Source organism: Corythoichthys intestinalis, chromosome 17 (genome assembly GCF_030265065.1).
Source record: "Corythoichthys intestinalis isolate RoL2023-P3 chromosome 17, ASM3026506v1, whole genome shotgun sequence".
NCBI lineage: Eukaryota > Metazoa > Chordata > Actinopteri > Syngnathiformes > Syngnathidae > Corythoichthys > Corythoichthys intestinalis.
The window spans coordinates 15,121,173-15,139,437 of NC_080411.1; the positions used below are offsets into that span (position 1 = coordinate 15,121,173).

At 39.7% G+C, this 18,265-nt stretch overlaps 1 protein-coding gene across 2 annotated transcripts in view; it reads right to left on the reverse strand.

Annotated features, from left to right (window-relative positions):
- lamc3 (laminin, gamma 3) overlaps positions 1-18,265 on the reverse strand; it is a 252,084-nt gene that overhangs the window by 93,402 nt on the left and 140,417 nt on the right. The window lies entirely within an intron of this gene.

An 18,265-nucleotide genomic window follows, 5' to 3' on the forward strand; every position in this document is an offset into this window, starting at 1 on the left:
GACTTTGACTTGGCCATTCTAACACCTGGATACGTTTATTTTTTAACCATTCCATTGTAGATTTGGCTTTAAGTTTTGGATCATTGTCCTGTTGGAAGATAAATCTCCGTCCCAGTCTCAGGTCTTGTGCAGATACCAACAGGTTTTCTTCCAGAATGTTCCTGTATTTGGCTGCATCCATCTTCCCGTCAATTTTAACCATCTTCCCTGTCCCTGCTGAAGAAAAGCAGGCCCAAACCATGATGCTGCCACCACCATGTTTGACAGTGGGGATGGTGTGTTCAGGGTGATGAGCTGTGTTGCTTTTACGCCAAACATATCGTTTTGCATTGTGGCCAAAAAGTTCAATTTTGGTTTCATCTGACCAGAGCACCTTCTTCCACATGTTTGGTGTGGCTCCCAGGTGGCTTGTGGCAAACTTTAAACGAGACTTTTTATGGATATCTTTGAGAAATGGCTTTCTTCTTGCCACTCTTCCATAAAGGCCAGATTTGTGCAGTGTACGACTGATTGTTGTCCTATGGACAGACTCTCCCACCTCAGCTGTAGATCTCTGCAGTTCATCCAGAGTGATCATGGGCCTCTTGGCTGCATCTCTGATCAGTTTTCTCCTTGTTTGAGAAGAAAGTTTGGAAGGACGGCCGGGTCTTGGTAGATTTGCAGTGGTCTGATGCTCCTTCCATTTCAATATGATGGCTTGCACAGTGCTCCTTGAGATGTTTAAAGCTTGGGAAATCTTTTTGTATCCAAATCCGGCTTTAAACTTCTCCACAACAGTATCTCGGACCTGCCTGGTGTGTTCCTTGGTTTTCATAATGCTCTCTGCACTTTAAACAGAACCCTGAGACTATCACAGAGCAGGTGCATTTATACGGAGACTTGATTACACACAGGTGGATTCTATTTATCATCATCGGTCATTTAGGACAACATTGGATCATTCAGAGATCCTCACTGAACTTCTGGAATGAGTTTGCTGCACTGAAAGTAAAGGGGCCGAATAATATTGCACGCCCCACTTTTCAGTTTTTTTTGTTGTTAAAAAAGTTTAAATTATCCAATAAATGTTGTTCCACTTCACAATTGTGTCCCACTTGTTGTTGATTCTTGACAAAAAAAAAAAAAAAATTCATATCTTTATGTTTGAAGCCTGAAATGTGGCGAAAGGCTGCAAGATTCAAGGGGGCCGAATACTTTTGCAAGGCACTGTATATGGCGTAAAACAGACAACGCTGAAAAAGCAGTTTATGCTCTTGCACCCCTCAGTAAAATAAAGTGCTGTATTTTTAGCCAAAAGAACTGTTGTGTTTGATAGAACAATCAGTCTATATGCTGTCACAGCAGATTCAAGGCGCATTAAGCCCCCAAACTATTTTAAATTTGTCCGTTTTACCCTGGAAACCTCCGTTTACAGACATCGCACAACCGCTTTTGTTTCAACCTGGCCATAAAAAAGAGGTAAATAATCGTATTTTTTATTTGAAATGTCTGTCATTTTTAGCTTAGAATCATTAATTGATGTCTAAAATTCAATAAAAAAAAAAAAAACACTTTATAAAATTATTCACTCGTTTATTTTAAACTTTTAAATAAATTATGTCATAATGGAAAAAATTTGAGTCTGTAAATAAGTCACGAATATCTACGCCATAACTATTGCTTACCGTATTTTACAGACTGTCGCGTTTTTTTTTTTTTTTTCATAATTTGGCTGGGGGTGCGATACTCTGAAGCGATTTATGTGTGAAATTATTGACACATTATTATATCATTTCACACGTTATTTTAGTGTTTTGGAGTGACACTGATGGTTTGGTAAACTTGTTAGCATGTTCTTTATGCTATAGTTATTCAGATAACTCTTAATAGGTATGTTACGTTAATATACCAGCCACGTTCACATTTCGTTGTTTATGCATCAGGTAACATTATCATACTGTGCACTTATTCAGCATGTTGTTCTCTCTTGTATTTTCATTTTAAATTGTCTTTCAAGATGGCATATCTGTTCTATGTGTTGGATTTTATCAAGTAAATTTCCCTGAAAAATCTGACTTATACTCCAGTGCGACTTATATATGAGTTGTTCCTCTTCGTTGGGTATTTTATGGCTGGTGCAACTTATACTCAGGTGCGATTTATAGTCCGAAAAATACAGTAATTGTATTTTTTTTGGTTGCGGTCGCATTTTCTCCAATATTTTAGATGATAAATAATCGATCTAAACAAAGAAACATTGAAAATTTTTTTTAAATGGGTAAATATATGAAAATGAAAATCTAGTCCACTCCTTGATGTCTGAGATTTCTGCATTGCGACCCTTGTTATATTATCATGTTTCACCCATAAAATCCCTCAAAACATCCGACTGTTGCCATTATTTTAGATGATAAATAATCGATCCAAACAAAGAAAAACTGAAAAAAATGTTTAAATGGGTAAATATATGAAAATGAAAATCTGGTCCACTCCTTGATGTCTGCGATTTCTGCATTGCGACCCTTGTTATATTACCATGTTTCACCCATAAAATCCCTCAAAAAATCCGGCTCTTGCCATTCACAGCTGTGTCTTGACACTCAGTGATACATGCTACACGGAGTTTTTGGATCGAAAAGAGCTAAGTATGCGATAATATCTCGTTAAAATCATGGCGTCTTAATTATGCGTGCTCTCACCTCCAGTTCGGGCTTTGCTATTAAATTTTTTTTTTTTTTAATGCCTTCCTTTTCAACATTTTTCTTCTCCTAGAAAATTGAGATTTTAAGCGTTCCAATGATGTATCACACATGCAGATAGGACAAGTTTGAAATTTGGTTAAATTGGGGGTCTCAGAGCCGTGTGCTTTGGTCAGATGAGACCAAGATTGAGCTTTTTGGCAACAAACACTAAGTAGGTCTGGCATGCCACGAAAGATGCGCATGCTGAAAAGCACCTCATACCCACTGTGAAGTATGGGGTGGGTCAGTGATGCTGTGGGGCTGTTTCGCTTCCAAAGGCCCTGGGAACCTTTTTAGGGTGCATGGCATCATGAATGCTTTGAAATACCAGGACATTTTAAATCAAAATCTGTTGCCCTCTGCTCGAAAGCTGAAGATGGATCGTCACTGGGTCTTTCGGCAAGACAATGACCCTAAACATATGGCCAAATCTACACAGAAATGGTTCACCAGACACAAAATCAAGCTCCTCCCATGGCCATCTCAGTCCTCAGACCTTGTTTAGTTGGCAAAAGGGGGTTGTACAAAGTATTAACACCAGGGGTGCTAATAATTGTGACACACATTATTTGATGTCAAATAATTTTTTCTTTATGTGGGATTTTTCCCCACTGAATGAATGCACTTATATTGAAGGTTGGATTTTTCTCTTTTTTTCCATAAAGGTCCCATATTATTTGAATTAAAAAAAAAATATTAGAAGCTAAAAAACATCTTTTTCAGGGGTGCCAATAATTATGGAGGGCACTGTATATGTAAAAAACATATTAGTCAAGCTGACCTGGTGTGTATTCTGTGGAAAGTGGGTCAAAATAACCAGTGTTAAAGGTTGCCGACCCCTGTGTTAGGCTAGCTAACGATACACTGCAAATTTTAAAAGTCTTAATCAGATTATTTTTCTTAAATGTAGTCAAATTTTCTCAATCTTGTTTTGAGTGTTAAAGACTAGTTGACGGACATAGACGTCACCATCAGTTGAAAAGACAGCTCTCAAAAACATTGTGGGGCAGACCCGGCGGCATGGGCGGGCATTAGGGGGCCGTGCCCGCCCTGAGGGACGGCTGTGCCCGCCCTAGCTCGATTAAACTGTACGGTGTAATTTTAAAAAAAATTAAAAAAAAAAATCTTTCACAAAAACACACACACACACACGGGGAGAATGAACCCTATATTCCAGTGTTTTTCAATCGATTGTGCCGCCGCCGCGAGAAATTATCCAATGTCGCTTTTTTTTTAACATCGTCGGGCAAAGTTGCAGTAGGAAGGAAGGAAGGAATGTGGAAAAAGTTCTCGGTTGTGTGCAGATGAGTCGTGTTGCGTTCAAGAACTGCTCGGATTTCTAGCCGTCAGCCACCTTGCTCTCCGTAACAATGTGGAGCCCAGCACTTCTACTGTTCATTATTTGACTCGTCAAGTGTCGATATATACAAAAGTGTCCTTTCCATTTTATCCATATGTGACGACCGTTAATCCTCCCTCTTTGTTTTATTCCAACACATTATCGAAGACAGCTAGGTGGGAGATACCTAGAAATCTGAGCAGTTCTTGAACGCGACACGAGCGGCTATCTAGCGCCATACAAGCTTAAACTCATCTCCAAATGAACCCCCGTCGCTTCAGAACAAGTCGATGGATTATTTTGTACGCCTTCGTGAAAACACAGAGAAATGGGCAACTTTTTTGAGGAAAACTACAAAGGTAAATAAAAACGCCCTGAAAGCCAGTTACTTTGTTGCTAAATCCCAAAAGTCCCAAACTGTGGCAGAGACGTTAATACTACCTGTCTGCAAAGACATTGTCAGCGAGACGACCAGCCCTGATGTGCTTAAATGCATTGCTCAAGTCCCCTGTCTGATAGTTTTTCAAGCCTAATTGCTAAACGTTTCACACTGAGTAAGTATAAATACTGAGAAATTATTTTATAATTAAATATACTATACAGAAAGTAATTTTGGAACATTTTGGTGTGGTGTGCCGCGAGATTTTTTCCAACGTAAAAACGTCCCGTGACTCAGAAAAGGTTGAAAAACACTGCTCTAGTCATCCTATCTTGATCTGTCGTCACAATCACAGCAGCGAATGTAGGCAATTTCTAGCCAATCACAGATAAGGGGGGCGGGCTGAGTAGCCGGTGCTGTGCCGAAAAATAGCCGCCCCGCGTGAAATGTCCCCCTCCGACGGGAACGCTTATTTATAGCTTTATTGAGCGTTTATTTGATTTATTTGTTTATTTATTTTATTGTTGAGCGCCCACACGTCACTCGTACAGCTTTTTCTTACCAATCGATGGACATGGAAACGATTTTCTTATACCGTGAATATATGTATTATTTTACTCTGCTGGAACTAAATGTCATAACTGTGTGATTGTCATTGAGATATGGTCGTGAAAACCTGTAGACTAATACATTTCTGTTCAAAGATGGTTATGTAGCCCAGTCCACGATTTGTTAGTAAAATAAAGTACTAGTATTTTGTCTGATTTATTTATTCAAAAGTGATTTTACAGTCGTAAATCCATTACTGTAACGAGTCCATGAAAACATTTGATGTTTTCACCTCAATAAAGCGTTATAAATAAGCGTTCCCCGTCAGGGGGGACATTTCACGCGGGGCGGCTATTTTTCGGCACAACACCTGCTATTGTGTACTGCGATTGGATAGGGATTGCTCCGGTTACAGAAATGGCGATTGAGCGGCTCCTCCGTTGCTAATTCAAACTGGAATGGACATCCGTGTTTTTTTCTCAAGAAACTAAAGACGAACTCAAGCCATGACAAAGACGCGGCCGAAAGTCAACATGAAGGGATGGCGCTGCCACCTCCTGCAGTTTCACTGACTGACACTATCATCAGAAAATATAACGGGTAAAAACGCCACTGTTACGGCTAAATTTACATTGAAGAAGTGTGCCCCCCCAAAAAAAATTTAATGCCCCCCCGTAATTTCTTTCTGCAGCCGGGTCTGGTTGGGGGCCGACCCAGGCAGAGGTTAGCAAGTCTTTCATTGTGATAAACTCAAACACAAGATGCGTTCAAACGCCGGATTTAGTTGGATAAAGGACGGAGGTTTTACTGCATGCAAGCAGGCAGGAGTGATTTGGTCGAAGATTCAAGGTAATTATTATGTAAAATATCCCCATGCAGCACTTCAAAATGTTGTGAAAAAAAAGCGTGGAAAAGAATTAACGTAACTTTAGCTTGAAATATTTACATAACATGAATGATATCTGCCTGTTGTTTTGCTTTTACCCAAGAATTTAGACTGTTCTATGTTCATATCTGTAAAAATTCTGGAATGTATGTTATTTACAAGAATTTTCAACTTAAAAAGCTCTTTTTTTTTGTTATTGGCCGCCACGTATCCATACACAGTAGCGTAACTTTACAGGCAAATGATCAGGTAATTTTCAGCCAACTGCCCGTTTTTGTCAAAAAAGTAATTTAGACATTTCTGTGTCCAAACAAAAATTTTTCCGTTTTAAATTTTATGTAACATTTTCAATCTAGAAATGACAAGGACCAGATAGCCAGCAAGACGTGCTGAGGCAATAGTAACATCGGAATTCAACCTAAAGAAGTTGTGACTGAATGTAGAAAAATGCAAATTTTGCATCTTTTGAGTAAAATTAAGATGATTCTGCATGCTTTCTTCAAGTATTAAGTTCTTGAATTGAAAATTGAGTGATTTCTTAGCTGTTGAAAACTTGAAGTAAAAAAAAAAGTTGCTATTCTGGGCAAAAATTTATACGATGTTAAATATTGCTATTGATCCTGAAAATACAGGTGATTATCTTTGCATTTAGGTGATTTTTGTGCATCTAGCGTAAAATTTGAGAATTTGTAGCAATTTTAAGTTTTATTATACTTGTATATAAAAAAAAAAAATCTGGATTTTATTAGGGAACGACTTTGAAATTTTTTATGTCGCTGCTCATGGAGACTCATATGCCAAAGGGAGGTGCCTGCCTTTGTTTTAGGCCGCGAGCGGCTTTGGTTTTGAAAATATTAGAATATCAAGTTTTGAAACTAGCCCCCTCCTACGGATCGGCCCCGAGCCCTGTGTCCCGTCAACTGATACTGAAGTCTATGAATTTATTGCTTAAAATAAGTCTGTTAAACTTAATTTCCAGATGGCAGCCACTGGCAGATAATTTCACTTATTTCAAGTAGATTTACACTGAAAACAAAGGAATTTAACTAGTTTTAAGAAGGTGTGTTTTTGCACTGTACATGAACGCTTGGGCCTACAATGCAACTGTACACTACACATGCAGGGACAAATTTTAATAATCGTCGCATTATGGCACTCCAGCAACAACAATACTATATTTTGGTTGTTACAAAAGTGTTATCAGAAACAGCTTGTCACATTTCTGCGAAATTTTCCTCAGCAGTCGTATCGGGGGCAGGATTCCATCAATCCTTTTTAAGAAAGTCGAAGCGGTCCAAAGACGGTCTTAGTGATCGGCGCTACTCGAGAGACATAAGCTGACACTCGACCGGACCGCACGTTATGCTCGCGCGCTCCCAAATGGCGACTGACAAGAGGGTGTCGGACTCGGTGGCGTGAAAGTAAAAAGGCGGTGGGTGGCGGGGATTTCATTACAGAAGGCGGCTCACTGAATTCTCCGTGACAATCGGCGGGCCGACGAAGCACTGGAGCAGTCGTTCTCTGCCGCTTTATCACCAACATTCGATGGCCTTTATCGACGTTTTTCATTTGAATGAACGTCTCATTGTCACGGACATCAAACCGGAATCAGCGATAATTACTTCGCTATTGATGTCATATTTCCCGACGTCAGATCCACTTCAACTGGCAGTGAATGATCATGTGTCAGTGCCATTGGTGGCGATAAATTGAAAGCACAAGAACTATAAGAATACTGATAAGTATGGGTGTGACAATACAGTGGCATGAAAAAATATCTGAACCTTTTGGAATTTCTCTCATTTTTGCATAAAATCACCATCAAATATGATCGGATCTTTGTCAAAATCAACCAGATGAAAAAAACTGTATTTTAACTAAAACCATCCAAACATGTATAGGTTTTCATATTTTAATGAGGATAGCATGAAAACAATGACAGAAGGGGGATAAAATACTGTAAGTGAACCCTCTGCCTGAGGAGACATAGGAGTTGTTTACATGGTGACTCTCCGAGAATACGAAATTTTTCAAATTTGCATTTATATGGGCCCGTCTCCATTCGAACAATGTCGCAATTCCGCATGAAAACGATGTAGTATTCATGCCAGGCCCAAGGGGGAAGTGCGTATTTACAAGGCGACAGCGAATGATGCACTTTGACCACACCAAGCTCCTCAACCCGGAAAAAAATAAGCCCGCCCACTCGAAGCAATGTCATTTTTCTTTTGTTCAAAAAGGCACAAAAATAGAAACATTCAACATATTTAATTTAAAAAATATTATTAAAACAGTAAATTAAAGCCAACATTCCGTCATATTTACTGTTTTTAATGTTTAGTAGCACCGCTGCACACGGCCAGTGTGACGTGTACGAGTGCTGACGTTATCGGCGCGGTCTCGCGCCGCGGGAGCCTTTGATATGCATGCAGAGCAAGCCCCCCTTAATTCCCCCGCAATCGAATTTTTCCTCTTTGGAGGCAGGATTCAGAATTTTTCGTCTTTGTCCTCCGTCTTCGCCGACACCATATGCACGCGAGGCCATTCGACTACTCAGTCATTGCGTCTTTGTGTCGCAGAGTCGCCATGTAAACTGCCCCTTCAAGAGCAATTGAAACCAATTTTTACCAAACAATTTAAAGAGCATACGACAGGAGAAAAAAAGTCTTAAATAGCATTATTATGTGAATTAGAATCATATTTTGAGACGATTTGACTAAATACAACAATTTAGCAAAGCGCAGATGACGAGAAATTAGTCTTTTAATCTGCCGGTTAGCCACGCCTACTATTATAGGGCTGTAGCGTCCCCAACAGGTGGATTACGTCAGCGGAGCCACGATCTGATTTAGTATGCAGCCCATTGAGGGGGAATTATTCAGAACGAGGAAAACGCGACGAGCCGCAAACTGTCATTGTTTTAGTCTCTTTACTCCAATATTTTTACAGGATATTCTTTTTATCCAAGTATTTTCCCCAATAGCTAAATAAATGGCTTGAGAAGGACCAGTCAGACTGTCAAGGGGGAACTATACACAACGAGGAAAACGCTACGAAGAGAGCTGCAAAATGTCATTGTTTCTGTCTCTTTACTTCAATATTTTTACAGGATATTCTTTTTATCCAAGTATTTTCCCCAATTGCTAAATAAATGGCATGGTCATGACAAATAACAGTCTTGTGCTAAATGGAATATGAAATAATAAAAATGCACTTATTCAGGATATGGCAAAATTACTCCATAATGGTCAAAACTGTTGACTTCACCTTTACTGTCGCACCTCCCGAACAATATTTTATGACACCTAAATCGGACATAAGTCATTTCCCTTCCCCGGCTTCGGAGAATGTAAACAAACCAAGAGGCGTGACAGCTAGCCGACATGCTAACCCGAACCGAGTGATGTTTCAAAGTCTTCGAAGCGGAAAATCACACATAGCTAGCCCGGATTATTTGACATGACAACTGGGTTGTCGATTGTCTTCGCGGAGCGGCAAACCGCCTGGCGGAGAGCAATTTACAGTTCGTTCCCCGGAGGAGGGCGGCTGCAGTTGTTGTGCAGCTAACGTGCAGCTAATGTGCACGAGGAGAGCTTTTTATATGCCTATTAATGATCAAACGTAAGTAGTCCTTTATTTAAAGAAAGTTTGTAGTGTTTACTTTGTAATCGCTATATTCGTATTTGATATACAAAACAAGATGTTTACTCACTTCCTCGTAAGTCCAATGGTCCTATAGTAGTAGGGCTTGTTTTGGCCAATATCCACGGTGAATGGGAACCTTTTGAAACTCCAAAAAGGCGCACACGCTTCTCCCTCATAAAGCAAGATTTTTCTGCAGCCGTTTGGCTGGCGTGATGCGAAAAATAAACGTATTAATCTGCAAAATCAGCTGAATCCTTAGTCCTCATACACAACAGTACCGCTGTTTAGTGAAGAGGACGCCTTCACCCGTACACGGCACAGCGCCCTCCTCCTCAATGCGAGACCGAAGCCGGAAGTCACTAATTTTCATGGTGCGGGATTCAAAAAACTAAAATATAGCGATCGCTTCCACACACATCCAAGCGGTCCATATCATTCAGGAGCATAAAATACCGCGTGTATTATGAAATAAACATGCTTTTTCGTGTCATATGCACTTTATATCAGGTGTGTGCCCAATCACTGATGGTTTGAATCTGCCCTGCTCATTATAAAACACCCACCTGGTAAGAATTGTCTTGATGAGAAGCATTGTCTGATATGAATCATGGCTCTGTCAAAAGAGCTGTCTGAAGACCTGCGATCAAGGATTGTTGAATTGTATAAAGCTGGGAAAGGATACAAAACCATCTCCAAAAGTCTGGATGTTCATCAATCGACAGTCAGAGAAGTTGTCTACAAATGGAGAGAGTTTGGCACTGTTGCTCCTACGATGCCAAGAGTTCAGCGCAGAATACTCAGGTAAAAAAGAACCAAAAGTGTCTCCTTAAGTGCTAAACTTGTTTCCCCCCTGCGGTCATTGTTTGCATACTATCCTCATTAAAATATGAAAACCTATGAATGTCTGGGTGCTTTTAGTTAAAGCAGTAAATTCCAAATGGTTCAGATACTTTTTAAAACCACTGTATATCAAAAAGATGAAATATATCGCGATATTTTGTAGTATGGCTGTTGGATTAATAGATTTTGAACCAAAACTGACATTTCTGGTCAAAACAATATTAAAAAAAACATTCAACTCTGTATGTACTATTTTAAGCAGCACATCTTGGTCTAAGCCACCGCATTCGGTCTGAACAAAAATAACAACAACAACCTTGGCCACCGGTGACACTGCTACTTTTGCCTAATTAAAAAAAGTAACTCAACGTCTGAAAGGTGTCCCTTTTTCTGCGCTACAATGGACCTTTGGACACAAATAGCATTATTCCATGAGTAAGTGTATCTTCTCATCAAGTATGTATGTATGTGCGTGTGGGGGGGGGCTGTGCGTGTGTGTGCATGGTTGTGGGCATGTGAGTGTGTGCGAGCGAGTATTACTGTGTCTCACGGCGTGCGTCTGTCTGTCCCTCTGTTTCCTTGTCAAGATTGCTGCTACCAGATTAACTAAAAGCATGCCATGTTGTTTTTTTGTTTTAAAACAATAACATTGGCAAAATGCATAGGTCTACATTTGACATTTTTAGCTTCAGTATATGCACATTCGCTAGGGGTGTAACGGTACACAAAAATCTTAGTTCGGTACGTACCTCGGTTTTGAGGTCATGGTACAATACAATATTCTGAAATATAGATATTTTGAAAAACAAAATAAAAATAAATAACATTGGCTAAGACTTTTTCTTTAAAAAAATATCTGATGTGCAAAATTGAACAATTGCAACACTGAACAGTTTCAAATTTCTCATATTAACTTTATGACCACAGCCTTGAAAACTAAGGGTTAGGTAAGGGCTGTCAAACGATTTAAATTTTTAATTGAGTTAATCACATCTTTAATTTGAATTCCCCATCCAGTGGGCCAACTGCTTTTCTTTTCTTCCATGTTACATTTAACCGTTACCCTTGCTGCTCACTGCACTTCTGAGTGGTGCGACGGCCTGGCCGTTTAATTGTTATCTTTTTTGAGACTGTCAGCTGATCGTCGCGTCCGCCAGCTGGCTGCCCCTCCCAACGTGACGTACTCTGATTAACACCGGACGGGCAGACGACGTCGCCGCTGATGGGCCACCCGAGGAAGGGTGCCAACTTCAGAAACTAGCCGCTGTCTGTCATGTATCCATTGTGCAGCCCTTTGTTTACATTTGCGGCAATAACAATACTTGCTTTACGGCAGCTAAGCCGATACAAGGTAGTGCTATCCCAGTCAACACTGAGAGTTCACATTTGACAGCATACGTGCCACGTACCTCCTCGCCAACTGTTTGCTCGCCATTCATTCACCTGCGCATTTGATCGCTATTTTTGTTACACTCTCGCTTTTTCAGTGAGGTATTGTGTGTTCATTCGTTATTGGATCGTTTTTGTCCACCACTGTAAATAAGAGCACCGCAGCAGTAGAGGTAAACAGCCGTTTACGTTCAACCCGTTTTGTTTAGTGTAGAAGCCAGGGTAGTGGCTGTCTTTTTTTTCAATTTCCTTTTTACGATCAGGGTTTACTTAGCGGGTGGGGTTTGAGTGTAGTTTCATTTTGTTTGTTGTTTTGGCCTGGGCTTACGCTGAAGCCAGCTCCTTCCGCATTTTGTATATTTTGTTCATTGCGAGTTCGACTTATGTGAACAAATTTGTGTCCACTTGCAACTTGTGTGTGTGGCTCGTTTTATGTTACGCCCTTAACGAGCTGTCCGTGGGGCGTAATTAACGGTGGGCTTATGGGATGCATAAGTGGGCATTCCGCGCTTGAGTTAAATGCGTCAAATATTTTAACGTGATTAATTCAAAAAATTAATTACCGCCCGTTAACGCGCTACATTTGACAGCAGTTTACATTACGTCCGAAACTCATTCGGTACGCCTCCGTTCCGAACCGAGCACCCCGAACAGAAACGGTTCAATACAAATACATGTACCGTTACACCCTTAACATTGGCCCATTACTGTGTTTGGCCTGTCTTTTATTAAGATGATTCAATCATTGATAAACCTAAGGGATCGTTCTTCGTTAATTCTTACCTTCACTCGCATTAAGGGTGCATATTTTTTTTTGTGTGTGTGTGTGTTTTTTGTTTAGACAAGGTGATTGTAACCTTGCATATTGTTAATATTGAGTGAAAGTAATGAAAGAAAAAAATACTGTAATAACAATTGAAAATATAAAAATCTTCGGGATTTTCTTGTTAAGGAAAACCAAACAGCCCTACTTTGTAGCCCAAAAGATTATTGATATGCTCCCGCCAAGAATCTGTATATTTTAAAAATAAAATGTGAAAAAAAATGCTTTCAGTGGACCAAACACAATTCAATCCCGTGAAAATACTGTCTAAATACTCTTAAATCAAGTGAAATACCATAAAAGTGACTTAGATACTCTTCAATCTTGTGACATACTCCTAAATTGTGACCTAAACAGTCTTCGATCTTATGAAGTACTCCTGAAAAGTGAACTACTCTTCAACCTTGTAAAACACTCCCTTAAATTGATTACATACTCTTAATTCAAGTGAAACACTCTCAGAAAGTGAACAAAATACTCTTCAATTTTGTAAAATGTGCTTTGTACATCATCAAAATACTTTTAAATCTTTAATGTTTTCAAGTGACCTAAACACTCACCAATCTAGTAAAAAATACTCCCTAAATATTATGATCTAAATTTAGAGATAAACAGATATATTGGGCCGATATTTGGAAATTTGACCCAAAAATGTCATTGCATGTAATTGACTTTCCAATATATGAATTTAAAATTAAGACTTTGCTGGTAAAATGCTGTCTATCAAAGTTGTAAAGCAATAAAACAAACAACAAAAATTAATGAAATGAAAAAATATTTATAATCTGTCAAACTTATTTTTCAAACAGATCATGTGACTAGCACCTTAGAGACTGTCATTTGCTTTGCTTAGTCAAAAAAAAAAAAAAAAAAAAAAAGAGGACAAAAGAGAAAATAGATATTTTTTCAAACCTTATCTTTCAAAAGCGACAACTACTGAGCGAAAACCAATGATTGAAGATGTGGACCATGAAATGCCGGAGAGCACCGCCAAAATGGTGAGCGGAGTTTCAGTTTGCCCCACTAAAGACTAGGGATGGGAATTGATAGGATTTTTACGATTCCGATTCCATTATCGATATTGCTTAACGATTCGATTCTTTATCGATTCTAATTTGGGGGAAAAGAAGAACAAACGTTTTGATTGGCATCGAGTTTGTTTAATCAGAAGTCACAACCTTACAAACTCACAACGAGATCAAAAGAGGCCCAAAGCCTCAATGTTAACTGTGGCAATAAGTGGCAAACACACAAGAATGTGTAACATTTTACTGAAACATTTATCTAATAGAAATAAAAAATATTGGTATATATTGGCAGATAGGTTGTTGTTCTGCCTTTGGCAATATGTGTTAAAGCAGGGGTCCCCAAACTTTTTCCTGTGAGGGCCACATAACTTTTCCCTTCTCTGATGAGGAGCCGGGGTCAGTTTGTAACAGAAAAAGTGTGACGATTGCAGAAGTGCATAAATGTAAAAAATTATTGTTTTTCAGAATGCCACAATCAAATAACCCTTTCTGGATTCTTCACGGAATGAAAGTAAATAAAATAAAAATAATAATATAATATAATAATAATAATTAATAATAAAAACACTATTAATTAAATAGATAATAACCAAATAACCCTCTCTGAATTCTTCAAGGAAAAGGCCAGGAAATAACACGATTGAGAAAAAAAAAAAATTCAAAATGGTGGGACCAAATGTGGAGGCGGGCCGTATTTGGGCCGCGGGCCGCAGTTTGGGGACTGCTGGGTTAACGTGTATTATTTACCATTACATTGAAATGCATGCCTTTTAGTTTTTGTGGCGCTTACACGCTCAAGTGGGGGCGCCCTTGCGCTTCCTCACGCGAAGAAGAACGCGCTCACGTGAAGAAGAGCGCGCTTACACCCGAAGAAGAAATGCCGCATCCAAGCGAGTGAGCGAGTTAGTGAGAGAGGGAAACACTTCTTCGAGCCTACGTTCTTTGTTAATGTTTGTAAAATATCTACAGAGGCAACGCCTGTATGTATCATCTTTTGTGTTGTTGTTTTTCCACTCGCGATCGGACACTTAAATCCAGTTGTGTAGTGGTTTAAACGATGTGCTAATGCTAGCGAACGAATGCTAACCATTTGTTATTACTGTTATTAGCAGCTAATCATCGCTGATTTACGTTGACGCAAACCTGTTTGTTATTGGGGACGAAATTGATTTGTTTCATTTCTATTCTTAGTTTCACTCTTCAAGTGCTGGTTGAATAAAGTCAGCAAATTATACCAACGTCTTCTGCATCTCATTTGGGAGTTTAGCTAGCTGTATAGCCAGGACTGAGCCTTAGCCTCTCTGTGAGGACAGCGCAGTCGTATTCCCTCCCGATGCAGTTATCTCCACCTTGCAATGACCGCAAGTCACTTTGTTGTAATTTTTCCTCGTGAAGTGAAGACACACTTTCGAGAGTTTGAACCTACGTGCTGTCATTGTTATGTTTATGGCTGCAATGCTCGTGCTTACCCGTCGTAACCTTTCATTTTCACACTCTTTCCTGGTGAAGTGTAGTCAAACTGGTTCTTGGCGCCATGCTAGTTTGATGCGTCTGGACAACAAGACACGTCATGACGCAATACGCGTCTTTAGGAATCGTTAAAGGGATCGTTAAGGCTTTTTCATTGTGATGTTGACGCCTCGAAACACTCGGAATCGGTTCCGGATTGGAATCGGATTTCGATTCCCATCCCTACTAAAGACGTTAATTGGACAACAGAGCCAGCGTCGGGGGTACCATATTCAATGGACAACACTCTTGGCCACAAGCATAGCTCTCTTAAGAAGCAGACTAATTTAAAATTCCTCACAAAATTGTTAGGAAACAAACTTTTTCAGTGTATTATGTTAAATATTCCTGGCTGGAATATTCTGTCAAAAAGGCATCTACTTCTCCACTCGGTAAGACAGAAAAACTCACACGCACGGACAAACACGTACACAAAGCTGGGATGCCTGTATGTAGTAGCATGGGCTAAGCTACTATCTGAGCATATATTTTGTAAGTCAATCTTATTGCTGACATTGCGTTTCGGGGTCATCAGCATTTTTGCCCACCCGCCACCAAAGTCAAACTCAGCCTATGCATAAAATTGACTTAGATACCCTTCAATCCAGTGAAATACTCCCTGTAAGTGACCAAAATACTCATATTTTGTAAAATGTGTCTTGAACGTCATCAAAATACTTCTACATCTTTAAAATGTCTTCAAGTGACCTAAACACTATTCAATCTAGTAAAATGCTTCCTAAATATGATCCCTAAATACACTCAAATCTAATGAAATACCACAAAAGTGACTTAGGTACCCTTCTATCAAGTGAAATACCCCCAAATTGCGACCTAAACATTCTTTGATTTTGTAATATCCTCCCTAAAATTGACATCACTACTCTTTAACCTTGTAAAATGCTCCGTGAACATGATCAGAATATTTCCTTAAACTAATCTAAATACTTTAAAATCAATTGAAATACTCCCTAAAAGTGAAATAAATGCTCAGCAATACTTCTTGAATATTATCTGAGTGGAGTGAAATACTCTGAAAGTGAAGAAGAGAATGAGTTTAAAGACAGTAATAAAGTTCACTATTATAATACGGAACTTGGGGGAAGTATTACAAAAATAATCCAAATCATATGAATGCAAGCCAAATTCGTGACTTTCCAAAGACGGTAAATCAACACGCCCGTAATGGTGTCTCGCAGCGATGCGGCAATTTGGGGCAAAACCCTGAGGAAGGCATCGTTTAATGGGCTTGCGAGTATTTTGCTCCTGGCCACGGACGGAGAGGCCCCGACGGGGGGTCCTGGCGGGTTTGGCAGCAAGAAGACGTTCTGGCAGCGAAGCCAATTTCCACTTTGTTGCCTCTCCAACGCGGTCAATTCCATCAGGCCTTCGCTGCCGGAGCAGCTGATAGAAATGAGCCCTAAATCCTGCGGCGGGTGCCAGCTTATTCCCTTATCTTCTAATAGTTCCGATAAAGGATTGGGGTGGAGGGAGGGGTAGGGCGAATGGACAGAATATCGTTTGGGTGACCCGTTGCCAAATACCACAATTAATCTCAAAAACAACAGAAACAAGGCGCTAAAACCCTTAGAAATTACATATTTACGATGAGAGGGTTTACCATCTAAAAATAAGACACCAACACTACTAATTCAGACATATCAAACATGCGGCCCGCGGGCCAGAAGCGGCTCACCAGGGATTCCAATTAGGCCCGACAGGCATGTTGTCACTCATTCAATGCTGTACATACAGAATCACAATCTTTTATTTTGAAATGGGTGCTGCTAAACCAGAGATTTGCGCACTACTGCAACTGGCTCACTTTTGTGTCCGCAGTCACATTTGTTCATTCGCCACTTTCATTTCAAAATGGATTTGATGTCTAGGACCGTCAAAAGGAGCAGACTTTCCAGAAGTCATCTGGAAATGTCTCCAAAACAACAGGAAGAGACCAAAGAACAGAAAGTGGCCCAGAAATGCCCTAAAATTAACAGCAAATGATTAAAAAAATGCACAGGAAATTACCCATGAGTACTCTAAAATTACAAAGAAGTTCTTTCACCCCCTCCCTGTCAAAAAAATAAATTGATGTTTAGCGACAATTTCAGCCACAACTCGAAATTAACAGGAAGTCACCTGGAAATGGCCCAAAATCAGCAAGAAGTGACCAACCAACTGGGAGAGACCTGTAATGTCCTAAAATTAATGGCAAATGATCCAAAATGTACAGGAAGTGACCTGCTAGTACCCTAACATTACAAAGAAGTTTATTCAGCCCCTCCCAGTCAAAATGGAATTGACACAGACAAAGACAAAGAAGTGACCCAAAAAATGCCTCGAAACCATCAAAGCAACCCGAAATCAACAAGAGGTCGCCTGGAAATGCCCAAAAATCAACAGGAAGTGACCAATAAACAAGAAATGGCCCAGAAATGCCCACAAATCAATAGAAAACGATCCAAATTGTACAGAAAGTGACTGAGATACCGAATATTTTACAGGAAGTGATCCATAAGTACCCTAAAATTACAAATAAGTGACCCCAAATTGACTTTGGCTCAATCCACGTCCAATTGACTTAAACTTGCAGGACTGGCTGTGAATGCTCATATTTCAGTGCCGCTAAAGGTGCTAGAAATCCAATCCATTTCGTTCATTCGCCCCCTACCTGTCAAAATGGAATTTACCTCTAGCGTCAATTTCAGCAGACTTCAATTCCAGCCAATGAATTAACAAAAAATTGATCCAAAAATGCTCCGAAACAAACAGGAACTGACCCGAAATCAACAAGTAGCCACTTGGAAATGCCTCCAAATTAACAGGTAGTGACCAATGAACAGAAAGTGGCCCAGAAATGCCCTAAATCAACAGTAAATAATCCAAAATGTTCAGGAAGTGACCCCTAAGTACCCTAAAATTGCAAAGAAGTGACCCAAAATTAACTCTTTTGCTTACACTGACAATGATAGACATCCAATTGACTTAAACTGGGAGGACTGGCAATGAATACTCATATTTCAGTGCTGTTGAAGGCGCTAGAAATCCAATCCATTTCGTTCATTTGCCCCTCCCTGTCAAAATAGACTTGACGTCTAACGCCAATTCCAGCCACTGAATTAACAAAGAACTGACACAAAAATTCCCCGAAACCAACA